Source organism: Alosa alosa, chromosome 1 (assembly GCF_017589495.1).
Source record: "Alosa alosa isolate M-15738 ecotype Scorff River chromosome 1, AALO_Geno_1.1, whole genome shotgun sequence".
Classification (NCBI taxonomy): Eukaryota; Metazoa; Chordata; class Actinopteri; order Clupeiformes; family Clupeidae; genus Alosa; species Alosa alosa.
In genome coordinates this window covers 22,148,491-22,161,481 of record NC_063189.1, presented here as the reverse complement: position 1 = coordinate 22,161,481, position 12,991 = coordinate 22,148,491, and the positions used below count along the sequence as shown (strand labels likewise).

The 12,991-nt window shown below is 42.8% G+C and overlaps 1 protein-coding gene across 2 annotated transcripts in view; it reads left to right on the top strand.

Annotated features, from left to right (window-relative positions):
- Positions 1–6,389: 6,389 nt before the first annotated feature.
- tet2 (tet methylcytosine dioxygenase 2) overlaps positions 6,390–12,991 on the top strand; it is a 34,270-nt gene continuing 27,668 nt past the window's right edge. Inside the window, exons 1-2 of one of the 2 annotated variants that reach the window (XM_048240166.1) lie at positions 6,390–6,526; positions 6,702–7,254. The gene's annotated coding sequence lies outside the window, so the exon portion shown is untranslated. The other variant, XM_048240167.1, reaches the window with a different exon arrangement.

Below are 12,991 nucleotides of genomic sequence, written 5' to 3'. Positions count from 1 at the left end.
TCCGCACACACACCAGCATAGAGCGCTCCGTGCCCAGTGAGCTCATGCTGACATGTGACAAACAATTGGGGAATTCTCTCTGCCACACAGGTGGTCCAGGAGTCTTCAACGCTCCACTTTTTGGATACATGAATTTGAAATGAAATATTATATATATAACACACACACACATACACACTACCGGTCACTTAATTGTCAAATGGTTCTCCAATGTTTTCTCAGTTAGCCTTTTAAAATGATATCATATTAGTAAACAGAATGTGCCTTTTATGTGGAACATTGGAAGAATGGTTGCTGATAATTGATATTGGGCAATGTAGATATTGCATTAAAGATCAGCCATTTCTTTCTACAACAGTCGAGAGTCCTTTTGCAATTATATATATACTTCTGGTGAAAAGTTTGGGGTCACTTAGAAACATGTATATATATACTAACTAATATAACCAAATGCCAAAGAGCATTTTAAGCATTCATTTGTCTTTCACATAGGGCTATTTTTAAAAAATATAGCCCACGTTCATTTTAGGTTATAAATCCTGAGATTCACAAGTGGATTTACCAGTTTGCTGGTGGTGCTGGAGGTCTTTGTTCCACCAGTGGGGGGCATAATTTCCTCCTTGTTCAGAAGTCACATAAGAATTTTAAAACAATGGGGCTTTCTCCCTCTCTGTGTCCTGTGTCCTAAGACACAAGATGTCTCCTGAAGAGCAGCGGTATTATGCTGTGGTTTTATGACCAGATGGCACCAGAAAAGCCTCACTTTTGCAGCCAGGTTAATTAGTCTGCCCAGAGAGCTGGGATCTGCTGACCTTAGAATATGTGTAGAACCCAGGTGTGACCCACGGAACAATAGAAACCTGAGCTCAAGGCTCCAGCCTCCCTCTCTGTCAGCTGGAAGTAGTTTCTATTCAGCTGCTGGCCAATGACCAAAGCAGAGAAAGCATGTTTACTCATTAATGCAGCTTGTATCTAAGATGATAAAACTTCAATTCCATTCAATCCATTTAATTAGCACTGTGTTGCACATTTCCTCTTTGTACTGTTGGATGATGTTTAAAAGAACCATATGTAAGATTGTGGCCAAAACTGGTAGATAGGTGGAGGGTGACGCATCAGGCCAATGACATGACAAAACACAACATCAACATCAGTTGAGGGCTGCAACTTCACTTGACTAAATGACAATATTCACTTCACTAAATGACAATATCCTGGTCGGACTACTGTTGTCAGTGATATAAGTATTTGAAATGAACATGATTTCTTAATGTCTAGTGACATTTCAGGGCCATTTTATGATTAATTGAAATGCATTTCTTACATACGGTTCCTTTAAGTAGATGATGCGTTGATGATGTACACATTTGTGTGACACTCATGGCCAGAGCTGAGTAACTGAGCTGCTCTGAAGTGGCTAATCCTTAGGCATATGTGGATGGAGGGCTGGACAGGCTGGAGGCCAGGTTCCTGGAGCAGCATGGTATCCCAATGGGAAGCATAGACCCTGGGGATCATGCAGGGACCCATTCTCTGGGGGGGGGGGGACTCCACCAGGCCAGGAGAGAGGTGAGGGAATAATAGGCATGCAGTCATCTCACTCCCACTCCCCCCGAGGACTGAATAGAGTCCCATAAAACCCAGCATCTCACCAGAGGAGCTGACCACAGGCACCTGCACACTGAGTGCGGGAACCACAACCTACTGCTGCTCCCCCAAGCACTTACCAATAGCTCACGCATGCACGCACGCACGCACGCACGCACACACACACGCACACACACACCCTTTCTTTCTAGCAGGGAGGTCGCCATGGGAACTGGGGTTGTCCTCTTTGAGCATTGTCCAATCAGTGTTGTGCCTAGAGGAGCACCTCTGTGAATGATTATTCACCGAGAGACAGAACACTGTGCACAGCTTTAGAGCAGAGGCCAGGGGAATGTCATATGGCCGGTGAATCTTCAAAAAGAAAAACCTGACTGAATGTATCTCTGCTCAAATCTATAAGATAGATAGATAGATAGATAGATAGATAGATACTTTATTGATCCCCAGGGGAAATTCAAGACAAATAGGAATTTTTGTTGAAGAGGATTTGAGTGGGATTCTTAGCGATGCTCCTTGTTTTGGTCTTGGTGGCTCCAGCACCAATGTTGTTTGCCCCCCTGCTAGTCCCCACGGTCCCCACAGTCACCCCTGCAACCCCCTCCCCAACCCCCTGCTGTGACTTAAGCAATTAGGCTATGCAGGCCTTGCACTAACGACTCTCCCTTGTCTTTTAAGATAAGCACAGGAGGGGGCATTCTGGAGGTGACATCTTGTTAGAGAGGAGCTTGCGGTCACTTGCGTATTGGCACGGGAGGTGTGCTGTGATGGTGTGGAAGTGTGTGTTTTTGAGAGGGGGGTGTCTTGAGAGGTAAGGCTGTGGGTGTGTGGGTGTGTGTGTGTGTGGTTGCGTAAACATGTCAGATGTGGTGTCAACTGTCACTGATGGGCTGTGAAAATTGTCAGCTCTGGGGACAGTGTGTGAAGCACTTGGGTCCCTCTACACTGTATGTGACAGTGGCTGTGTGGAGCCAAGGCACATGATCAGACCAACCCACTGCACATATGGCCACCTTTTTGGTAAAATCTTGCAGATTTTGGAAAATGGTGTGGAATCATGCACCTACAATTCATGTAATTTGTTTACACTCTGTTTAGTGATTCAGTGTGATAGTTTTGAAAAACAGCATGGAATCTCAAGTCACCGATCAAGGTATATGATCGGGGATACAAGACATCTAGGCTGCACAACAGGTAGCCGTGCAGTGTGTTCCAGCATTTGCGGCTGACCAGCTGATCATCTTAGGTCAGTGTTTTCTAGTGTTACTGATCCACAGCTGATGTCTCAGACTCAGTGAAGTGTGAGGTTTGTTAGTTTGCCCGAGCAGTGGTCTAACTGCAGCCAAGGCCTCTAGGCCTTGTCCATGTCCCCTCCACTTCAACAGAGTAAAAAAGAGTTAATTGTTCATTTTAATCTCCCTCTAATGCACTAACATCTAGACGAAGTGTGAATTCACTCAAGTGACAAGTGTGTCCATATCTTGATTGCCCCCTAGTAATTTAGGGTGAAGCCCTCCCTCCTTTCTCACTGCTGAGGTCAGGGTTGCTCACCCCTGAAAGCTGATGGAACTGGCAGCAGAGACCGGAATGACAAAAGAAACGGTCTGCCGTACCTGACACCTCTGAATCATTGGTCATTACTCGTCCATAGTGAGCACAGCAAGAGTCTTACTGGTTCACTAATCACACTATGCAAGCAGATGGGCACCTGCTCTGAGCAGGGTTCTGCTCAAGGGGAGTCAGGGCTTGGGCTCACTGAAGCACTTTGAGATGTTGCCTATTGTTAATAGCAAAAATTAAAAAAATAAAAATTGAACTGAAGGACCATGACTGAGAATAAAATGAAGTGTAACACAGACAAGACAAAGGGATGGGGTAAGAAACCAAGTGTAAACTTGTTTGAATTATAGTTTCAGCATTCTTGTAGTGTTGAAAATGCTGTATATGTTGTCTTCCATTCACCTAGTATTTGAGCCATCAGCATCAAACACTACCATAAGCTTTACCCAAGGATTCAGCGCCACACAGATGTGTCTACAATTTCTCCCCTGAAAACAGCCCTGAAAGCAGTACTACTAATGGCAGTATGCTAAAAGGCTCACTAATTCCTACAGAGAAAAATGACATTGCATAATGCAGAAAAGAAAAATGATAATTATAAATTACATTCAGTTATATGAAAGTAGTTAGTTATACAGTCAGACAGTTAGCTGACGACATACATTGTCTTCATTGAATCATATCCTGCCATGGGCTGTTCTCAAAAGTGTACTCAAATGATATGTCCAACCATCCCAGGACAGAGGAAGCAAGAGGAGGAACTGCACTCCTGCTCTGGATATTCCCCAATACCTAATGGCCATCTCCTCTTATCAGCTGGAGCATTTGGTGTCATTTCACAATGATGAATGGTGTTACAGATTATGTTAACGTCACAAGAAACTTTGTTTCAGATGTTCACTCCAACACACTTCCACTTCCCGTTTCAGAGTTGTCCGTGGCCCATTGCCGTACATTTGTCAAAAAAGACAAATGAGGGCATTTCAAGAATGTTTCATTTTGAGCCTTTTGAAAACAAACGTCTTACCCTGACTATCCTCATCACATGTTTGTTGTGAAATGGATAATCCATGATCCTACACAGCCCCACAATATAGGCTACCAACCCCACATACATTCTATTAATACTCTATTACAGCTATGTATCTCACATGTATTCTATTAATGCTTTATTACACTTATGTATTTCACATATATGTAATCTGCAATATGTTTGTATACATGGGCTTGTAAATGGATGGCAAATTTGCCCATCTATATGAGATTCCTTATCTGGGCCTGGACCCAGGGCTGGCCTAGAGGACTATCTGTTCTTTTGAAAAAACACTTTCTATTTTTTGGAGTTGGTATGCAGCTCTACTGCTTCTAGCTTTTGTTGTGCTATATAAAGAAAATCCTTACTTCAGGTAGAACTTGGCAGGAATGATGACAGTTTCCTGTCTCTTTCATACAGCTCATCTGGGTTGTGACTGGACAATGTAGTAGAATGTGGGCAGCAGGGTATTGTATAAGTTATCTTATTGAGTCTTTGTACATATAAACGCCAATAGGGGCCAATGTCCAGAGTTGAGTTCAACGGAGATAGTTATGAGATACAGGCTTGGGAGCCTGTCTTTTGTCTTTTGTTCACTAACCCTGTTGTGTGATATAACTAACAGGTTAGTATGACTACTACTACTATCTACTATCTGTGTACCCACAATTTTGATCTTTGTGAAATCTTAGCATAGAGCAGAACACACAATGATAGTGCTAGCTAAAATGAATAGGGCTTAAGATTCACATTCAGTCTTTTGTATGACCTGTCTCTTTTCCCAGTAGTCTTGGTAGAACTACTGACTAAACCAGCCCCCCCCCCTCCCACCTTTTCACCCTTGCACCCTTTCACCCGCCCTCTTCTCTGCCCCTCCTCCGCTGTGTGTAAAAACAAATCTCCTTTTCTGCTCCCAGCCTGAAACTATTGAGTCAACAAATGTCATTGCAGCTTGACTTGGAAGGCAGGCAGGGCAACCAAGCAGTTTAGTAGACATAGCAGGCCATCAGGAAAGGGGTGGGGTCTCCTTTTAAACTGGAGAAGAGCCAAAGGCAGATTATTTTCAGACAAGAGCCACCTGTTTAAATGTGCATAGGACAGAAAAGTGTTTCCCTCTCTTTACCAGAGGGAAAGACTGCTAGCTTTCACATTGGCAGCACCATTTAAAAATGATGCAAGGAGCTGCAGCAGCTGGAATAATAGTGATAGATTAAACGTTGTGTTGTTGTTTATCTGTTTTAATTCATTTTAATTTCAATCTTCAATTTCAATTCCATTTCAATTTTTCACTTTTGTCTGATGGAGTTTTCAAAGCTCTGTTGTTTCAGAACATTAATACACTACCATAACAAGCAAATAAATGTAGCTTACTTTTTTCTATATGGTCTTGGAAGGAAGAGCACTTAATACAGCACATCACATGGTGTTGGCAGCCATTTTAGATGATGCAAGAAATGCTGTTTTACATTTATATTAAGATTGGCTGTGTGATAGTGGGCTTTTATTGTTTTAATGATGTAATAACATTATTTTTGTTCTTTTGGAGTTTGAGTGTTGTCACCTAAACAAACCGTTAGAACCAGCTTCCTTAGATTGACTGTGTAGTTCATCTTGATGATTTAGAGTAGGCTATATTTCACAAAAAATGCATAACCACTGGCAGCAATGTTGGTTCTGTGCATGCTGCACATCTAGCAGCCAGTATAACATTTCGTTTCAAAATCAAACCTCATCCTTGACAACTTGCATCCTGATGCGTGCCGCATGTAAAAATGCCTCAGTCACACACACACAACTCTGTCTTCTCCACTCAACTGGTTCACACTGCTGAATTAGTCTTTTTAACCCCCCCACCCTCCTTCACCTCTCCACCACCAGCCCGCTCGCTGAAACCCACGTGGCCAATGTAAACAGGAGGTGGGCCTTGGCAGACACATAAAGAGAAATATGCTGCCTCTGCTGAGCCTTTGAAAGGTTGGAGTGTTGTCTTACCCCTGCTCTAAAATGAGCCTGTGAGCCGAGGCTGGGCCAAAATAAGACTGTGGCTGTGGAAACGAGGGCAGGGCTGCCTCGCGGGGACAAGTGGAGTCTCTCACCCTGCACTCAGAGCAAGAGGCAAAGGCCATGCCAGAGGGGAACTCCCCTGACCAACACCGTTAGAAACAGAATACTGCAAATAGTCGTCAGCGAAAGAGGCAGAAAGAGATAAAAGAAGAAAAAGAAAATAGCACCCTGCCTGTTGCTGAGTCTTAGTATGACTCACTCTTCCTTCCTGTTTCTTGGAGGCGGGTGCTTTTTGTCAGCCTTATAAACCCACAGTTGTGGAGTGTAAGTCTTTTTAATATTTTTTCTTCACAAAGTGAGGACAGCATGGGACTTTAAGGTGAAGTTCTGTTGGATCATGGATTGAGTCCTTAAGATGACTAACATCACTGGATATTTTTAAATCGGTTTTCTTCTTTTCATGGTAACTCTTTCATGCTTCTTCATTTGTTTTGTCTAGTCTTACCCTCCTCCCTTCTGTGGTCTGACTTGTTGGAGCCATATCCTGTGCAGTAATCCACTCCAGGGCTTCGGGCCAGCCTCAGTAGTGTGCACTATTGTGTACGGCTGAAAAAAGGAGGGGGGAGAGAGAAGGAACCCTGGCCCTTTGTGTGGGAAGGACTCAGCAGGAAGGTGATTTTGCGATTACTTCAGCTTGCCAGCAGAGCAGGTTCTCTCAGATCCACATGCACACCACTGTCCAGTCTGCCAGCCACAGCCTCAGCTAGAACTACATATAGTGAGTGTGTGTGTGTAGGTGCTTGTGTATGTGTGTCAACGTGTGTGAGACTGAGTGTGTGTGAGTGTGCGCCAAGTGGCCAACAGCGTCGACGCCGGGCTTCTCCTTCTGATGATGAAGGCAGACGTCAGACTGGCCCATGAATATTGATGTGGAGGATAGTCTGTTTCATAGAAGAACAGGAGGAAGCAAGATGGCTGCCCTTTAGGATTTGTTAAAGAGGAGAGCCAGACGGTTTGCTGGAATTCTACAGAGTGGAGGGACGTAAACTGAGGTGAGAGTTCTTTTCTGTGTTTCTCCTTGTCTTGTCCTTCTTTTCCTCTGGCTTGAGAGTATTTTCAGCTAATGTAGGCTTAGCCCTTGCATGCTAATATCCTCTGTAGCACCGAGAGCTAACATAATAAGGAGGGGATATTAGATAAAGCTTCTCCAACATGGCTGACATTTTTTTCTTTTTTCAGCTAGTAGAAATAGAGAGATATCACAGTGATTTTAATCCTTTACCATGGTCCACTAGACAGTTCTTGGTCTAAGGAATTTTACTGCTATAAAAATGGTGACCTTTGAATAGCTGCTGGTTACCTTTCTTGAGGCTTTATCACCAAATACATCTGCTATTAATGGAACACTCAAGCCCCCAGCTGAAAATGTATCTTATCTCTTAAATGCCTCTTGTCCTTATTTGGATATCTGTGTTAGGAGTGATAAATTGAAGGTGTTTTTGGAAGGGAAACTATTTGTGCTGATTTTTTTTGTTCTTTTTTGGGTGGTGAGATATTTTTGTTACAATTATTTAATGTATCCAAGTTAACTCCATTAGTGTTTTTTAATAACGAATATACAGGTGATGGTTTCCTGCTTATCAGTGACTATGGATGGAATTTTGAGCAAGTGTTCTTTTGGGGGCAGTGGTGCTATAATGGCACTGAGCCTGTAGTGGAGTTGAGCGGGGGATAGTGTAGCTTCTGGCTTTGTGCATCTCGTGAATCAGCTTTCATTGCATTCACTGATGAATGACAAGCAGACACAAAGGCAAGCGTAGTCCAAGGAGAGGGGAGAAAAAAGAGAGAGAATTGTAGTGGTGGAAGACAACAAGGTCAGGAGCTTTAAAGGAAATGAAACCCAATCCCTGAGCACCATTAGCTGAGGAATTGGGAAGGGAATTTGGGAGCTTTTTTTTACAAATAAAAGAGAAATTCTTCTTACCACACATATTTATTATAGACAATGAAAGAATCCAAAATTAGATAGACACAAACAAACGAGATTCAAAAATGTAGTGCTGGAAGATACCTAGAATCCTTACAGTGTTTGAAGAAAATCATCATGTGGTTTAAGAAAAAAATGCTGGCTTTGCATTTTCCACTGTATGTGTATGTTCCACATCCATTCCATGCCTTTAAAGTTCACATTCCATGATCCGTTTCAGGGGTCTGGAGAATATTTGCCTCTCTCTGGTAGTAGGCTCTGGACAAATTCCATACTTAGATGTGTGGGGGAGGGACCAAGTTCTTAACAGAGATTCAAAACTAACAGAAAAGTTAAACAGTCACTGCCAGCAAACTTTCAAAGGTATTTACATTGCTATTTAATGTTAGCATTTGCCCAACTACACTTTTTAGTGCCTAAAGTTGCTGTTGCATCTGCATTTAAGACAGCAAAAAACCAAACCCATATGTATTGGTAAATACAGAGGTTTCTGGGGTGTTTGGCTTTGTGTTACTGCTACTGATGAACTTTACATTTAACTATGGGGTGTGATAACTTTAATAAGAGCAGTAATAAAAGATTTACATTTGTGTGGGCTGGTTCTCACACATCACTCTAAACATGGTAAATTGTTTTTACAACCCCAGCCAAGACCTCTTGAACAAATGAATTGCAAATTAGCTTTCTCTGAAGCATCTGAGTTCACTTACACTAACATTAGGATTAACATCATAATTACCCATTAGAATATGACTGATGAAGGGCTCACCTTCTGCTCATCAGGGTTTGTGTATTTGACATGTGTATTCCCTCCTTGCACTTTCACAGTGGCAGTTTGATGTGCTAAAAAAGCTTACGCCTGCAGGGGGTTACAGCCATGAGTCTCTAACAAGGTGTTGTACACAAACCTCTGAGAGATGGGAGGTACCAATGTTAAGGTTTCTTTAATGAAGGAATCTGGTTAGATGTCAACCCTGCAAAAGCTACATACCCTGTAAAATCTCAATAACAAAAAAACTCAACATTATTGTTGTGTTGTTGTAATAATACATGTTATCCAGCATTTATCCAGCATGTGTTGCAACAAGAGGTTGCTGTTGAATAGGCTATTGACAGATGTGAATTTCCTCACCAAAGGAATACAGTTTAAGACCTAATCCAGCTGTTTGGAGAGCTGATAAAGAAATGGTAACGTTGATTGTTACCTGGTGCCCTCCCTTTAAGCAGAAACATTCCAGCAGAGCTGTGCAATCCACTGAAATGATCACTCTCTCACATGTATCTGGATCTAAAGCTCACTGCATTCATAGCAAAAAGTGAAGCAAAAACAAAGTATGGTCAAGTCACTGTCAAACGGCACTAAAAGCAGTTATTATCATTCACTGGCATTAGTATATGATGAGTCACGTTGCCCAATCCAGAACAAGAGACCAAATTGTGTTAATCCATTAGAGTTTGTGGTTGTATGGTGCTGAGGCTTCCAGCATTCTGTGCTGAGAGCTCACTGTCAGGAGCCTTCTATGTAACAATGGCAGAGTGCTCCACCCAGCCCATGGCATGGCACTGTTTTGATATGGTAAGCATGGTCGGTAACTGCACCGTGTCAACATGGTTCCATACTCAAGCCCAGTGCAAGTGAGTCTGACATCAGGGCTGTTTTGACTGGGAGAGCACCATAGACTTGTCCGGTTTTAGCTCACTTTGTGGAAGACGTGTTGATATTGTATAGATTCTGTGTGGGTACACTGGGTTCAGTAATGCATCATTTTCTGATTGGGTTAAACTTAGAAAGCAAAGATTTACTATTCACAACAAAGCTTAGACTGTTCTCAGATATCTCAGATTACTGACTCTGTCTTTGGGAATAGATTTAAGTCTATGTTTTTAAAGATTATGTTTTATATCTTTGCACAAGCAAGCAGCACCATGTCAAACAATTCACTGAAATATCTGAATTAACAGTGAAGAATTTACTACAGTGGTTGAATCAAATTAAAATACATTGGGTTGCATAATGTATGCACTTAAATCTAACAAGTATTTTGTAGAACAACCCTTCCTAAATTGAAAGAATGTCTAGGCAGACTAATGATTTATTTTACTTTGTGATAATTATTTCTCAAAACATCTTGTGTGGAAAAATGATTTTTCTCTAATACATTGTGCAACAACAAAAATGTGCTGTGCTCAACACCGCTATGTTGCTAGCTTGATATGCTTGATCCATGCATGGAAGTACAACAGATCTGAGGAGACCTCAGTGGGGAGGTTTGCCTAATGGAGGAGAGTTGGATAAATCAATCAGGTAGGCATGGGCAGCTCTCATCAATCAGCACAGCCTGATAAACACAGCATGGAGGAGACTGTGGGGGAGACTCCTCTCTAGTGTGGAGCCTCAAAAGTTCCCTCCACATTCCAGTCGATTCACCAACTATATCTGTTTTTGTAAGAATGTTCCACCACCACAGCATTCAACAACAATGCTGCCTGTTACAATGAGCCAGGCTGACCTTTGACTTCTGACATCAGCTTAGTGCATCATATTTCTAACCAGAGGCCATTCGGATCATGACATGGTGGAACAGGTTTAGAGCAGTTCAAAGAGCTTTAGCGTTTCCTAGTAACCAGCTGCTGGGTCCCTGATTCCAAATAGAGAGATAGGTGGTATTGATCAGCCTGCTGCTGTTGCATTAATCTCTGCAGCAGGCACTGGGGATAGGCTCTGAGGTGCCATTTTATGTGCCTCCCTGTGTCTGTCCTCTCTTGGTTGTCCTAGTTGACTATGTCTCTGAAATTCACTTCCATCTTGTTAATTTTACTACCGTGTTCATTTTGAAACAGCAGCACTCTCACATGTGGGGAAACCACAGACTGGTTTTTAGGCCTTCCTGACTATTTGTGAGTGACATTGCACAATTCCTTTGTCTGATTAAGTAATCTGACAGCTTCCAGTTTATAATTGCTGACACTCCCCCAGTGTAGCCTTAATGATGTCCTCGCTGCGGAATCTAAAGGCAACCCCAGTGCTGGGCGTCTCCTGTTGGAGTGGTTCTTGGCACGCTGGCGTGTGTTGGCGGCGGCGTGTGTGTTGCGGCCAGGGTGGGAGCCCGGAGCCCCAAGCTGGACAGGAGCGTATCAGTGTCAGGGTTTACCTCAGGGGTGAGCCGGCAAGGGCGCCACTCCGAGCTGTCTCCACGTGAGCGAGCGCACATGGCCGCTCTGTTTACAAACACTATCCTAGCATTCTGGCACGCTCGTTGCGTAACCACCTCAGTGAGTAGCATCCCTGAAGCCATCTACCCGCCCGCTCTAGATGTGGGAACACCATCACCATCCTGTCATGGGAAGTGGAGAAGGGGTGGGGTGTGTGTGAGAGAGATTGTGTGCCGAGTTAGGTGGGGGGTGGTGGAGTTGGGAGGTGTGGCGTTGCTGGCCAAGGTATCTAAAATATAGAATGTGTCCACGCCAGGAGCGGTGGCTCATGGAAAGGCCGTCTGTCTGACAGCAGCAGGGTCACCGGTTAGTGGAGGCCCAGACATGGCTGGATAAGGCAGTCTGCAATATGAAAACATTATCCAAGACTGAAATGTTACTTTATTAACTTTGAGTTAAAAAGTTATTGATTGATTGATTATAAGGTGACTTATTTTCTTTTGATTGATAAATGGCAGATCGCACATGTCCTCTATTAACCCGTGATTTGTTCCTTATCAACATTTCCCTCAGACAAAAGTGTTCACTTCCCTTGTGGTCTTCTTCTGGAGGTAGACGTTCTTTTAAAAGGTGTTCATGTGATGTAAATGTGGTTTCCAAAAACTGTGTGGGTACATTACGCTTACCATGTGTGGAAATTCAAAGAAAAGGTTATCTAAACAGAAAACACGAATATCTAACTGGGTCACTTGTCTCACTCAGAAAAATGTATATGAACATTTGGCAGTTAGTATTGTAGATAGATACTCCTATCTCTCAGATATGGTTCTACCGATTTGGCAGTTATTTCTTATACGTATATATTTATGTCAAAATTACTTTTGTGTGTTAGGTTTGAAAGTGAAGGCAGACAGAGGGATATACCACATGTGCATAAGACACTTTGAATGATTTTGCATACATATACTCTCAGTTCATTTCTTGTAGACAAATCATTGTTTCTACAGTTAACATTGATTGTGAGGTGGCTTGGCCAGATCTTACAGTCAAACCTTCAAAAGTCCTTTACTTTACGGTGTATCTTACATAAAGTACAACAAGTTTGAAAGGGAAGCTGAAAGTACCCAATAGTCTTTGGAGGTAATGGGTGAAATGACTAATAAGCTTAGCCTGTGATTCAGAGCAGGGAAACTTCAAACCTATCCTCATCATGCATCAGTCATGTGATCCTCAGCAAGCTCCTCCCACCACCATATGAGAGATGGGACTCTTGACAACTACAGCCAACTAAACACATTCAAATGTTTGCCCTGTCTAAAATGGCTGTCAAACAGACCAGGGAGGGTTGGGAGGGGGAGGGTGGTATTTAGGCCTTCTATTCACACCAACGAGAGTCAGCTGGCTATGAGTGTTATCCAAGACCGTAACCTTACCATAGTCTTTCAGTGACATCACTAGCTAGCTACTTCTGAAGGTCTCAAGCATACGCTCAATATTAGGTTTCCACTCAGGAATGTGAAGCCATGACAGCTGGCTAGTCTGGCTCATCCCCTTCCACTGACAGGTGTGTGTGTATGTGTGTTTGTGTGTGTTTGTTTTTGACAGTGTGCAGATGAACATATTTAGGATAAGGTTTTTTTCAAATGACC